This window comes from Myotis yumanensis, unplaced genomic scaffold (assembly GCF_028538775.1).
Source record: "Myotis yumanensis isolate MYYU_CA2020_CCGP unplaced genomic scaffold, mMyoYum1.0.hap1 SCAF_16, whole genome shotgun sequence".
Classification (NCBI taxonomy): Eukaryota; Metazoa; Chordata; class Mammalia; order Chiroptera; family Vespertilionidae; genus Myotis; species Myotis yumanensis.
The window spans coordinates 43,117,570-43,132,265 of record NW_027223767.1 but is presented as its reverse complement, the minus strand read 5'-3'; the positions used below and the strand labels follow the sequence as shown (position 1 = coordinate 43,132,265).

The 14,696-nt window shown below is 47.4% G+C and overlaps 1 protein-coding gene across 1 annotated transcript in view; it reads right to left on the bottom strand.

Annotated features, from left to right (window-relative positions):
* The window catches only part of SKAP1 (src kinase associated phosphoprotein 1), a 304,194-nt gene extending 290,862 nt beyond the window's left edge, over positions 1 to 13,332 (bottom strand). Inside the window, exon 1 of the mRNA XM_070393189.1 lies at positions 13,256 to 13,332. The gene's annotated coding sequence lies outside the window, so the exon portion shown is untranslated. The remainder of the gene's footprint in view (positions 1 to 13,255) is intronic.
* Between the last annotated feature and the right edge of the window lie 1,364 nt (positions 13,333 to 14,696).

Below are 14,696 nucleotides of genomic sequence, written 5' to 3'. Positions count from 1 at the left end.
TATGCAGTGATTTCCTAACCTTAGGCATGAGTGTCTCTGTGACGGTAGCATGCAAATAAGATATGCAACATGATATAGATAGGCATTTGGCACAAACAGTGTGTATGCCAGTACATGTGTACACAAAAGCCAGTCTCCTGCAGTCACACAGAGCGATAAGGAGCAGCCCCAAATAATCACCTCATTAGACTTGAAGGCCATAATAAAGTCACTTTCTACAGACTCAGCAGGGTTCTATGGGAAGCTTCCCAGTATGAGGGTTTTTCCTTGCAGTCTGTGCCCTAAGTACTACAACCACTTCCCAGTAATGCTAATGGAGAGACACAAAAGCCATTATGTAATATTTCTATAATGCCTTTGTCTCTGCAAGGTGCTAACTTAAACATAACCAGTGCACACACTTTAAATCTAAACTGAATCTGACCTGAGGCTTAACCTCACTTCTAATCCTAAATAACTTCCTAACCCTAACTCTAAACCTTATCTAAGAAAACCTTGTTTTTTCAAACCCAACTCAAAATCTAAACATAACCTGACCCCAGGACCAAATCCTAACTCTAACATAGTGCTAACATTAACCCTAATCCTTATCTTAACTCAGTGGTTCTCAACCAGGGGAAATCCACACCCCCATTCCAGGATCATTTAATAACGTCAGGAAATAGTTTTGGTTCCTTCAATGGGGATAGGAGCAGATGCTATTAGAATCTAGTGGGTACAGGCCAGGGTTGCTGCTAAATATTCTAAAAAGCACAGGACAGGCTCCCCCCCCACCCCCCGAATTATCCAGGCTCAAATGTCAGTTGTGCCAAGATTGAGAAACACTGCCCTAACCTTAACCTAACCTCAATTCTTAATTAAATTAATACAAACTCTAACTTTAAATATGAATTTAAATCTAATTTCCCAACCCTAACTCTAAACTAACTATAACCTAAACCTGAATCTAAACTCAAAATGTTAACCTAACTAAAACCCCAACTCAAAACTTGATCCTAACCTAGACTCTAATTATAAGTCAAACCCAATCTGAACTCAATCCTCACAACATCCAAATGGGTGAGGGTTGTTGGATGGTGAACCAGAACCTTGTCCTACTGCTACTTCCCTTGTTTTTGTCTTCACACTCAACATGAGGTTGTTGAGACTCTTCTGGGTTATGTAGGTCCTCCATTACAGTTCCTATCCTTTGTTATGACACTACTCATCAGCCCCCTCTCCCAGGAAAAGAAGATATTAAAGGAGATGAAATTCAGACTCAGGTTAGCAGTTAGCTGCTGACCAAAATATCTCAGAGGACATTGATGAAGGAAGATTATTTTTAAAATGTATATTTTATCTCTCTATATAAAAGCCTAAGCGACTGGCCAACTGGTCAACCATTTGACCATCCGACCAGTAGCTATGATGTGCACTGACCACCAGGGGGCAGACACTCAACACAGGAGCTGCTGAGCTGCAGTGACTTGGCAGCTGCAGTTCTCAGGTGACACACCTAGAACCAGAGAGGAGGGAGCCCGATTCCAGGGTATGTCACCCGAGAACTGCTCTTTTGCAATCTGGGACCCCTCGGGGGATGTCGAAGAGCTGGTTTCGGCCCAATCCCTGCAGGCCAGGCCGAGGGGCCCCACCGGTGCATAAATCCGTGCACAGGGCCTCTAGTCCATATACTAGTATATAAAAGGCTAATATGCTATATGTCCAACTGTCCAACCGTTGGACCATTCAACTGGTAGCTATGATGCACACTGACCACCGAGGGCAGATGCTCAATGCACAGGCATGGAAACATGAAACCGACTGATGAATCTCACAGGGAAGGGGTGAGGGGGAGGGTGGGAAGAGATTAACCAAAGATCTTATATGCATACTAGAGGCCCGATGCATGTATTCGTGCACCGGTGGGGTCCCTGGCCTGGCCTGCACCTTCTCACAATCCGGGACTCCCCAGGGGATGTTGGACTGCCAGTTTCAGCCCGATCCCCACAGGCCAGGAAGAGGGACCCCACCAGTGCACAAATCCGTGCACCAGGCCTCTATTATATATATAAAATGAGATGGGGGGGGGGGATTCTAAAAGTGATGCTATTTAGTTGTCATATTCTTTTTTTTCAATATTCTTTTAAATTAAGAAAAAGTTTAAATCTCTTCTCCCATTTGATTTTTAACATATCATAAAAGCCAATAAGCCAGGAAGCCTTTTTTCACTTGATAACTAAGGCACTAAAGTACAGAGATGTTGAGGATTTACCCAAAACCACACAGCAAGGCAGCAGAAAAGCCTAGCCAGACAGCTTGATTCATAATCGATTTTTATTTCATTACCTTGCCTGTGATCTCAATTACTATTATCTCCCATTTCCCCGGATTTAGTGCAGATATCCAAGAATCCTCAACATTATTTTAGAATTTGGAATGACATCAGGAGTGTGTTCAGGGCTTAAGAAGGGGGAGTAGAGCCAGTTACACGTGTGGAATGAAGAGAATTAATCCAAATGCCTGAGTACTCAATGACAAACACTGTTAAAAGCTGCAGTCCTTGAGTGGGATGGAGTGGGAGGTGGAGAGAAGGTAACTAGGCAGTCAAGCTATAAAACCCTGGAGAAGGGGACTTGGTGTCAGGTTGAAGAACTGACAGTTGACCATGAGAGGAACTGGTCCAGCGCCTCGGGAAGAACAAAACAGAGTCCTGATTTCCCTACCTCTTTCCTTATAGAAGGTCAGTGTCCCCTTTTTAGGCAAACATGTTCCCAGGACTCTCCTTACTCATGTGGAATCTGGAGCCTTATGTCCACAACTCCATGACCATAGCAGAGGCTTATGACAGAGCAGTTTGCTCAGATGGGCATCAACAAAGAAAGCAGTGAACCAGTGAGGGATGAGCAGGAACCCAGCACACAAAAAAGGGTGGGCACGAGGAGGAGCTGGTTGGGAAGTGAATGAGTAATGGAGTCCCAGACATTTAGAGATCAAATGTAGAGAAAAGAGCATGGGGCTGGGGCCAGAAAGCCTATATTTAAATCTCATCTTTGATGCAGACTTTAGATAAGTCACTTCTCACAATGTCTCCATCTGGAAAACAAGAGGGTTGAACCAGAACTGAAAGTCCCTCCCAACTTTGATATTCTAGAATTCCTGACTTCCTCAATCAAAACCGCTCTGTGCACATCTTTTTCTAATTGTCTTCCCCCTGCACTGCTGAACAAGCCTGCCCCTCCCCACTGGGCACTTATTCATATGTTACATTGACTTTGTTTTCAGGTGGGTAGAATGCCCTGGTTTCTTCCATCAGACATAAGCCTTTGAAAGATGAAGACTGTCTGGAACTCCTAGTTCTCAGAGCCTCCAGTATAGCCTTTTGTTGGCCAAATAGGCTCCATGAGGTCACCAGGCAGGGATGCCTGTCCTATCATGTGGCTTCCCCTGTGTTCCCGAAACTGTCCTTGCCCTGTCCCCAGGCCCCAGGGCCGCCTGGCCAGGGGCTGAGGACGCTGCAAGCCCTCCCCAACTGTGCTTGAATCCTGCTGGAAGTGGAGGCCCCTCCACCCCAAGGAGCTGATGTTTCTTGATGAGGCGCCTGGCTGCACCGAGTAGATGAAAAGCTGCCTTCACAGTGGAGTGAATTCCCTCAGACCCAAAGCAGCTGCTCCTCAAAGTCTCCAAAAACAAAACTCTTCATGAATAAATATTAGGGGAGAAATGTTCTCAAGAACAAAAGCAGACTTGAGGAAGTTATTGAAAGAAGTTGGGATCTTTCATCTCACAAAATATGTCACTTATGTGTGTCCCCGGCCTCTCCCTGCCAACCCCCTCCCATCCCACTGATCTGAAGCCACATGCTTCCCTCTCACATGGAAACAGGCAGCACCTCGGAGATCATCTGCTCAGACTTTCCTTCAGAGGAAAAGAGAAACCACAGACAGCTGCCCTGTGGGCCCTGTTGCCAAATTCCAGCTCAGACCGGGGGCTCGATGACCTCATTGGTATCTGAGCTGGAACGCGGTTCTCCAGGGACAGAGGGGCTGCCAGCATCCCTGCAGAGTCCCTGGAAAAGGAAGAGGCTGCGTGGTGGGTCCATGGCTGTGCCACACTTGGAGAGGTATGCCAAGATCTCCACCCAAGGGCTGAGCGCCTTGCCAGTTGGCAGCTTGGGTAAGTTCCTCCCTGCTGACACCACCTCCCCCTTCCCCCTTCCAAAAGCCCCTTGCTCTTCCAGTCAAAAGAAACCTTAAGTTAGAGGTTCATTCCCTCTCATCTGGATTCCAACTGAAACGCCAATACCCTTGGGAGGAAAGGTGCTTCTGTGTGAATGTCTCAGAGCCTACACAGAGCAGTTTCGCTGACACAGAAGGCCTGAGAGAACAGCAGGTCCCTCCTGAGGCACTGGAGTGAAGAGGTCAAAAGGTTCAAAGTTCCTCGAGGGTCAGCGCTGGAAGGGGAGTCTTAGGCATCACTTAGAACTAAACCCTCGTTTCAGATGAGGAAACCAAGGCCCAGAGAGAGAAGACATCTTTCCAGTGTCACCTGGCAAGTGAGCAGCAGAAACTAGAACTCAGGTCTCCTGACTCAGCCCCGTGCCAGCTGCAGAAAAAGAGAAGCCAGACCTAAAAAGTAAACTTCGCCTGCTTCCCGGCTTTGACCCTTTCCACGTCTCTGCCTTTGTACTCCTTGGTTCCGCTGGGAGTGATCTCTGTCCTTGGTTGTGAGCAGCTGCAAAGGGCCCAGCTCTTGTTTTCTTCCCACAAGTGTCGCTTCTACTTTTCTAAGCGCTGCCCCCAATATACCCAACGTAACCAGTCAGCTCCCCAGAGCCTCTCTATACTGCCTTTTCTTTGGCCTTTCCTTCCCATTTACAAGGATATTGGTCAAACCTGCCCGGAGTGATGACCGGAAACACGACTGGAAGAAAGGGCCACTCCCTCCCAGGTACATGGATTGAGAACTCATTTAGGTCATTCTGAGCACCTTACAGAGGCCCTGGCATATGGTAGGAGCTCCATAAACACATGCTGGATGGATAAACATTGGTTTAATATATCACATATCTACATGATTTTTCTTTAAACTCCCCAAGCATGGAGTTAAAAACCATGTCTCTCCTCTTAGACAGGTTGACTCTGCAGCCAGAGGCATTATTTCCTGATTATACGGAAGCCTTCTAAGGGCAAATCACCTCCATGTTCTGTGAGCTCCAAAACTCCACCAGGGACCTTGCTTAATAATGACTTAGATCGGGGTTTCTCAATATGTACATTCTGAGACAGATAATTACTTGATTCGGGGAGCGAGGGCTGTCCAGTGCGTTGTAGGATTTTCAGCAGCATCTCCGGCCTCCAGGAGCCAGGAGCAACCCTCACCCAGTTATGACAACTGAAAATGTCTTCAAACAACACCAAAGATCTGTGTTGAGCAGATGGGTCGGGGGTAGGAAAAAGCACTCCCATTTGAGAACTACTGACTTACACTGAGGCAAAAGAAGGAGCAATTTCTCTCTGTTTTACTGCCTTGCAGGAATGGAAAATATTTTTCTAGTACGGGAAAACTTGCATATTTATTAGATTAAGAACTGATGAGTAATGTACTTCTAATCCCCGGGGTTTCACAGAATTGAAACTGAGAGCACTCCAGGTGAGATAATCCCTGCTGGGACAACATTTCCCTGTCAGGTCACTGGGGTACAGAATGAGTGACAGAAGGAGGAAATGGAAAATTGTGAGGGCATGTCCCAACAGAAGTGACTGGAAATGGCAATTACTCTCCACTCCTCAGAAAGGACTTGCCAGTGCTCTCAACCTGAGATCGACTACATACAGCCCCTGTAATTGGTTCCTACTTGACTGCAGAAACTGGAGACCAGAGAGACTGAGTGACTTTTCTGATGTTGCACAGCACAGCAGACAAAAATACCAGGACTTGAACTCCCTTTGAAGCTAAGCATACGGCAGGACACGATGCACCCTCTGCTGCCCAGAGCCTTTTCTTTTGTCTGCCCTGACTTTTGTCCTCTCCTTCCAGAGGAGAGAAGTATCTGTGGGTGATCTCTGCTTGGGGGTGGGGGTGGTGTGGGGGGGACAGGACTGTTCACAACAGCAGGCGGTTTCCCAAGATGCTCTGGGTTGCTGGCATCTGAGCCCACTATCTCACTTTCTCCTTGCTGCGTGAAGATAAGCTATCGGCTTCTGCACAGGATCAACTGAGGAAGTGGGGAGGGAGGGAGGGGGCTTGGCGGCTGGCAGGAAAGGGCTGGCATCAAAAAAAAGCAAAGCATCCTGGGACAAAAACTGCTGACTGGACTGTTAAGAAGGAAGGGAGAAAAGGGAGAATTGGGGAAAGGAAAGAAGAGAATGGCAGAGAGACACCCCCCCTCAAAAAAAGGTGGGGGGGGGGAAACTCAGCAAAACAAAACATCAGGAGAGAGTTTTTCTCCTCTTCCTAGTAAAAATATAGTTTTTTTTAACTTGTAAGTAAGCCATTTTAAAATGCGCTTTTCTTCTGTCTTGGCCTTCAAAGAGTTAATGCAAACCAAATATTCTTTGAATTATCGCGACCCCATAAAGAATCAAGTCTTCAAGAGTGATTTAACGTGTGGCTTCAGGAACATCATTCAACTGTTCGGAGGCTTGATGCCCCCTTATTATTATTAAAAATAAAAAATGCAGAGATTACTCCAGCCGGCTCTACGGAGAGGCCTCATTGTCTAACTCACTGGAAGTGCTAAAGAGCTGCTCTTTCATCTGGAACTACCTGGGGAGAGATTTTCTTACCGTGAGCTTTTACATCCTCATTCATTTGAATTGGCGCTCTGGGAGCCAGGCAGGGAACAGGTATTTTTATCTTACTTTAATGGATAAGCAGTGGTGTAACTAGTAAAAAAAAAAAAAAATATCTTTTGTTACACTCCTCTGCGTACTCTGGAAAGGGCCCTGACTTTCTCCTTCGAGCTGTACTCTGAGGCCTAGCTGAGCCACCTACACTCGGGGGGAGGGCTCCACAGGGCCCCTGCTCTTTGGAAAGGGGAGAAACCCACAAATTGGCAGAGAGGCCTCCGAGGCCCTCAGAAAGCTTGACGCGAGAGCCTCTCTCCTGAATCCAGCTGCCGAAGCCCCTCGAAGTTGTGCGGGTCACAGGCATTGGCTGCTCTGGTTTCAACACTGGGACTAAAGCAGGGGAGACTAGAGTCCATAACCATCTGACAGAACCAGCCAGGATTGAGTTGGGAAGCAAAGGCAGGATTAAAAATTCCCAGGTCTGTGCCCTTACTGACCAAGCAGAGTTACTTCCTCATCCTGTTCTGTCTTATGTGCTCACTCACTCCAAGTTCCTCTTTCCTCAAAGACTCCTTTCCATTCCCTGGTGAGAGGCAGCCCTTTATGTAGACCCTTTTTGCAAAGCCCACACCCTCCAGGGGGGCTCCTGGTCCTCCAGGGGCCTGCTCAGATTACACCTGCCCTTGAGCAATCCTTCCTTTACTTTGTTATCAGATCCCCAAATGTGTGTGCAAGAACAGGACCCTGCATACACAGAGAGACAGCAGTAAATTAGAGGTGAGTTATATGTCCAGTGTAATGTATATGCTAGCGTGTAAGCTAACACCACGTGGATGACATCCTGAGCGGCCCCTTGGGCCCTGAAATTCCCACTTTTAGGGAACTGGTTTCAGCAGGTTTGAAGGGACTATGATTCCATCAGTCATGGGGCTGACTGCCCTTGGTTGTTATTCTGATGCCGTGCCCAACACAGCGCTGACCCTAAGCCCCACCTCCCCAGGACAAAGACCAAGCTGGAGAGGGTGCCCCCATGATGGTTCATCCAGAACCACCCTGTAATGTCACTGTCCTGATTGCTGTTGAAGCATCGGCTTCTCTGCTGTGACATCCAGGACAGAAGAGTCTCCAAAGGCAGGGGGCCTCCCACATGCTGAAGGGGAAGGAGGGTTCCAAGTTCAAGTGCGGGGCCATGGATAAAGAGAGGACGAATCATCGAGCAGGAAGAGGCTTCCCCTCCTCCTCGGGAGGACACAAAACCACCGAGGAACAAAAAGAATTTCCTCCTTTCTCTACCCAGGATCCCCGCGGCCCCTCTGCCTTTCCTGATGTGGTCAACCACAGAGAGAGTTCCCTTGACCTTGCAGGACTCCCCTGGGCCAGGCTAGAGCCACTGGCCACAGCCCTAGGAAGTTCCCAGGGCAGGGAAAGAGTTGGAGCATCCAGGCCAAGGGTCCTCTGCAGCCCCTGCTGCAACTAGATGGGTCCGGCAGATGCCGGTCCCTGGCAAGATGGACATGGTGCCTTCGCTCTTGGCAAATTCTTTGCAGGATGGGCAGTGAGCGTGAGAAAGAGAGAAACGTGAGGGCGGGGCGGGGGTGGGGTGGGAATGAGGGGCGCCAAGAGAGCAGCGGGGCCAGGCCTGCCAAGCTGGAAGTGTGTGTGTTGGGGGGGGGCGGGGGGGGGGGAGGCTCCGTGCAGAGGCAGCCGCTAGGGTGCAGCTGTGGGCTGACGCCGCACGGGAGCCGGGGCGGGGCGGCCAGGAGATGGGGGCTGGCAGCGCTGGCGAGGAGGTTTGGGTGTTGTGTTTCCACTGTAACTATAATTAGGCGGGTTCTGTGTTTATTTAGGCTGAGAGCTGTAAGATAAATGACAGCTTCGAAGATGCTTTTCAGCAGTTCATAAATCACCCACCGACGGGGCAGTTTGCGGCCGCCTCATCTCGGTTCTTCCTCGCACCCCCAGTCCCAGGGCTGAGGGCACACCCGGGAGCGCTCTTCCCATCCCATCGAGGGCAGAAGAGCAAGGGGGAAACGCCGGCGTCTGTCCTTCCCAAAGCTCCAGAGCCCCCGAATGGGGCGGGGGCAGCCGGGAAAGCTGCGGGGAGGTACGCGTCCTCGGGAGGTGGTCCCTGGGGCCGTTCGGGGCGCGGTTGACGGGCAGGCTTGCCCTGCTCTGGGAGAATACGGTCTCTAATCGCCTCTAATTCAAGCTCGCTTCTTTGTGCCTTCCTGACACATCTGGAGATTTACAGAAGACGTGTGAGATGTATTTACAGTCCAGGGGACTTTACTCCCCGCCTCCTCTGACTGCGTCTCTCCTGGGGGCTCCTGGTGGAAGGTTCCATATCGTTACCCATGGAGAGCACATTTCTGGAGAGGGGTCGTGAACAGCAGGCCGTCTCCCAAGGGGAGGTTGGAACCCCCTGGACACTGGGAAGCGTGAAGACCTGGATGGCCACCCACCCTGCCTGGCCTGGGCCAGGTCAGCTCCCTCAGCAGGAAGAGGGAGCAGATGTGGGGAGTTGAACACCGATCCTATCCAGCTTTGACTAGAAGCATGCAAACAGCATGCAGAGGTGATCCGCTCACCAGGGAAGTGAACACGGTCTGAAGCAGCCACCTTCCTATGCAGAGGGTTTCAAGTCAAAGCAGGCCCTACAGGGTCTCTGGCCAGATATTAGGATGCTTCTCCCAGTTTGGAAACATAGACTGGGGGAAATTGGCCTTGTTTAAAAATAGCAGGTTAGCCCTAACTGGTTTGGCTCAGTGGATAGAGCGTTGGCCTGCAGACTCAAGGGTCCCAGGTTCGATTCCAGTCAAGGGCATGTACCTTGGTTGCGGGCACATCCCCAGTAGGGGGTGTGCAGGAGGCAGCTGACCGATGTTTCTAACTCTCTGTCCCTCTCCCTTCCTCTCTGTAAAATATCAATAAAATATATTTTTAAAAAATATATAAATAAAATAAAAATAGCAGGTTGATCTTCAGTAGCCAATAAGCCTCCATAACCTCCCTAGGAGGCTCTGCTGCCGAACCTAAGTCACTCCTGGCTTGGGGAGGTCCGGCCAAGCCATCAGGGAGAGAAAGGGATTCTGGCTGCCAACATCAAAGTATTGCTGAAGTGAGGAGGGGTGCCCCACTGCTGCCCTGTTCCCCCTCCATCGTCCTCCCCAAGGCGTCTGTAGCAGGCCAGAGAACAAAGCCATCTTCCGGTGTGGCACACTGTACCCACTGATGCTGGGCACGATAGGCCCTGGTTCTGTAGATATCATCTGCACTGCCAGCGTTCCACGTGGACCTCCGGAAGGTACCCAGCAAAGGAGTAAATGGGCCAGACACTAGGCTTCAGAGATTGGAAGATTATCTACTGACATTTCTGTTTTGAAGGGCATGTTCTTTCTCCCAGAAGGAAACCAAGCAAAAAGAGCCGATGTAGTGGAGCCGGTCCCTGGCACAGGGGCTCGGAGTGTTTTTGCTAATGTTTGTATCCTGTGAGCTCTATCAGAGTTGCATTCGTCTATTCTTTTTAATCCTCACCTGAGGATATGTTTACTGATTTTAGAGAAAGAGGAAGGGAGAGAGAGAGAGAGAGAAACATCCATGTAAGAAACATCGATTGGCTGCCTCCTGAATGAGCCCCGACTGAGGATCAAACCTGAAACCCTTTGGTGTACGGGACAACTCTCCATCCAACTGAGCCACCCAGCCAGGGCTCATCTATTCATGTATTAGGCACCTTCTCTGTGCCAGGCACCGTGCTAGGTGTTGGAAATTTAAAAGAAAGACGCAACCCCTTCTCCTTCCACTCTAGTGGAAGAGATGGGCATTAAAAACAAATCATAGCAAACAGCTGTAGTGGCTGATGTGTACAAAATAGGGTGGAGCTTGGTACCTACTTGACCAAAAAATGGTTACTTTTACAGCAAAAGAGTTCATTTCTCTAACCTGCCTAATTATACAGTGCTTAAATCTGTGTAAAATTATTTTTAAAAACTACAAAGCAATGACTAAGAACATGGACTCTACAGTGAGACATATTGAATTTGAATTTCAACGAGGCAGGTTGTTTAACTCCCTGGGCCTCTTCTATAAAATGGGAAGAATAATTGTTATTAGGCTTACTTACTGCATAGGGTTATAGTGAAAATTAAGTGAGAGAATGCATACCAAAATGCCTGGAACATAGTAAGTGCTCAATAAATACTGGCAATAGGAAGGGAAGGAGGGTAAGACAGAGAAAAAAATGAGAGAGAGAGCGAAACAGCTGTGTATGTTTCAGCTGGAAGGAAATAGAAGAAAATGCTCTCATTCCCTAATAAGAGAGAAGCAACCTTTGCATAGCCACTGCCATCTTCTCCATAGTTTTGAAGCATTTTATTGTGGGTTGGAAGGCTTTGGTTCTAATCCCAGCTCTGCTGTTAGCTAGTGATATGTTCTTGCTCAGTCTCTGAGCTTCAATTCCTCATTTGTAAAAAGAAGAGGGTGAACTTCCTCCTACAGTCTTTTCACCTTTGACATTTTATATTTCTATTTAAAATGCACACAAGAGCCCTGGTCAGTGTGGCTCAGTGGGTAGAGCGTAGGGCTGTGTACCAGAGAATCTTGAGTTTGATTCCCCATCAAGGGCACGTACCTGGGTTGCAGGTCCAATCCCTGCTCGTGTAGGAGGCAACCAATCAATGTGCCACATCAATGTTTCTCTCTCCCTCCACTTCAACGCTCTCTAAAAAAAAAAAAAAAAAAAAAAAAAAATCATGGAAAAAATATCCTCATTCCTTGGGTGAGGATAAAAAAAATGTTCACACAAAATATGAACACTAATATGTATATCAATAATTTTACAAATCAATTAATAAAATATATTGTTGCAATAGTGCCTAAGCAATGCTCTATTACTGATAAATGTTCTCTGTGACATTCAAAATGATAATATATTAACAGCTGTCCTCAGTCCTGACAAATATCTTCATGACACTATCAACAGCACAGCGACCACACCGAGGCTATAGCAATGTTAAGATTGAAGAGGTCAAATCTCCAAACCTGGAATCATTTTGGAAGTTTACCCCAGGCCCAGGCTACTCAGAAGAACTGAAATCTGCTGTTTTTTGTTCTGAGACCTGGATCTCTCTGGTTGATTCATCTTTATCCTTTCAACCCTCCTTGTTCATTCCATTTAATCAACCATATACTGAGTATTTCCCTTGTGCCAGACACCCTGGCTAAATGCTTAAGATAGAAACAGATACTCCTTCCCTCAAGATGTTCATTGTCTTTTAAGTGGAGATACACGAAAACATATCAAATAAATGCAATAAAATGCTGTAAGTGCTGTGACAGAAGTCTGAGTAGGGGGCACCTGGGGAGGGACAAAGAGGAAGAAGTCGATTCTCTCCCATGACTACCCAGTGCTCTACACATCCATGCTTGTTGGATAAGGGAATCAACCAGCAAATCGCCTGGAGTAGATTTCAGTGAGCAGGATGACAGGAAGGGAAAGAAATCTACTTACCCCAACAAAGCTCTGAGTCAGGCAAAACAATTACATTAAAGGAGGTAACAATGAAAATAGTTCTACTTTGGAGCTGGTAAGTCTTTCTTTCTGATCTAGCTCTTAGAAAATCCCAGATTTCCTGGCCAAAACAAGTTGAGCAGGGTAGGGAGGAGCAAAGGGAGGACTTTCTTCTAATCCTTGCCTCCCCAGATTGTTATGTGGAAGCAAAAGAGTCACTGTGCAGGCTACTAACGAAGCTGGACGAGGATGAACCAAGCCTCTTTAATCTTTAGATGATCAAAGGCCACACTGCATCTTTTGCATCTGGGGCTCACTCCCTCTGTAGTTTAGGATCTGACACTCACAGAGGAAGACAGAGTTATAGGTTTGTCTATCTTATGGCTCACAGATTTCACCAGACACCAAGAGGGCTGGATGAGAGCGTATGGGTAAAACCGAACAACCAGCCCTACCCCTACTCAGGTAGAGGAACCACAAATATGGGCCCTGCTCAGGGATAGTGAGGCGCGACAAGTTCCTTGTAAAAGACAAGGAACTTGCTTATATTTTGGTAAGGGATGCTAAAATGCTGCCAAACTTACTACTGGAATTCATCTTCATAGCCCAGGTCATCAGAAAACTTCTTACAGAGTAATCATTCAACCCTTCTCAGAGCTTTGCTTTATTTCTACTCTCTTGGAGAAGCAACGAAACCAAGGCGTTTCCTACTCAGCTCTGTGTCTGTTTAAATGCACTGAAATCCCCTGCCTGATTGTTTAGGTTTTTCCCGTATCAACAATCTCAGAGAAAGCCTCAACTTTTAGCCAACTTTTATAGGCAGATCCCAGTACAGTCACCCAGTAATCTCCTTCTGCTGACCCCTGGCTTCAAACTGGGCTTAGTCAATGCTCTTGACTTTTCCCACACTCCATGCTTCCAGTCGAGAAAATGCAGCAGAGTCTGTTTTCCAATGTAAGCATGTAAATTCCACACTCACCAGCTCCAGGCAGCTCCTGGCTCAGGTCCTACTCAGGAGACAGACACGGACAATGGAATTTGCTTTTGAAATCTGCCTTTCAGGTTACGAAGATGGTGTTCCTAATCCTTGTCAGGAAGACCTGTGATTTGAATGTTTCTCTCTGCTTGAGGGAGGAGTCACGATGACCCAGAGCACCCCTTCACCCACGCGCCTTGGTAGTCAACAGCTGAGAGCTCACACTAACGCTAGGTAATTCTATTTGGCTCAACAAACATTTGTTGAGTGCCTACTAAATGCCACGCACTGTGACAGGTGCTGGCAATTATTGCTAACAGCCTGTGCGTGTGAAGCAGTTGGCCAGGGTTGGTGATGCCGTTAGGTGGCTGGAGAGAAGAGGACTGAAGGGAGAACCGAAGTTGTCATCCTCACACTCGTTCAGAGACCGCCTTACACATAAGAAAAACAGTCAGAAACGCAAAGAGATGAAGTGGCTGGATCACTCACTGCACCGAGTCAGCAGTTTGTCTCTCCTTCTGAATCATGGCATAGTAGGCGGAGCTTAGGATCTAGAGTCAAAAAACCTGGGTTCAAATTCCAACTCCTCCACTTAGCTGTGTGTGAGCATGGGCAAGTTGCTTGACCTCTGAGTCTCAGTTTCCACTGATAAGAAATGGAGGTAATTGCTCTGCCTCCCTCATAGATAGAAGAGCAATGAAATGAGATGATGTAATATGAACAAGTGCTTCTCAAATTATAATGTGCATATAAATCAGGTGGAGAGCTTGCTAAATGGAAGACTCTGAGTTAATAGATACGGGTGGGCCTGAGATTCTGAGCCTCTGACAAGCTCCCAAGTGATGCTGCTGAGGCTGGTGCCTGGGTCACACTTTGAGTCGAAGGCTATGGATTGTTTACTAGTCAAATAGTAAGGATGGTAATACCAATGGGCATCACCAGCTAAGGAAGCATCCAAAACTCATTTCAGAATTCAATAGAGCCCTACTAAGGGATCAGAGCTGTGGTAAGTAGCCACTGTGTGGGCAATAGGAGAAATTTCTGGCATGTTTTGCTCACTTAACTGAAACCATTCGAGAATACAGTGGGGCCTTGACTTACGAGTGTCCCGACTAATGAGTTTTTTGAGATACCAGCTGTCTCTCCGCAGATTTTTTGCATTGAGTTGACAGAGTAATTTGAGTTAAGAGCTCCTTAACGAGCTTGGTCTTGGAACGAATTAAACTCGTAAGTCAACGCCCCACTGTAATACCAATCCATCCAAACTCAGCAGCTAGGTCAAAAAGAAAAAATTGGAATGTTCCTATCTCCTTCAGTTAAAAATATTTACCCTGGATGTAAAACATTGAGATAAAAATTAGAAGGTCCTTGGTTTCGCTAGATCATATCCTTCACATTATAACTATCTTCTGCCAAATTCCCATAGAATCTCAAAACTGTTGGA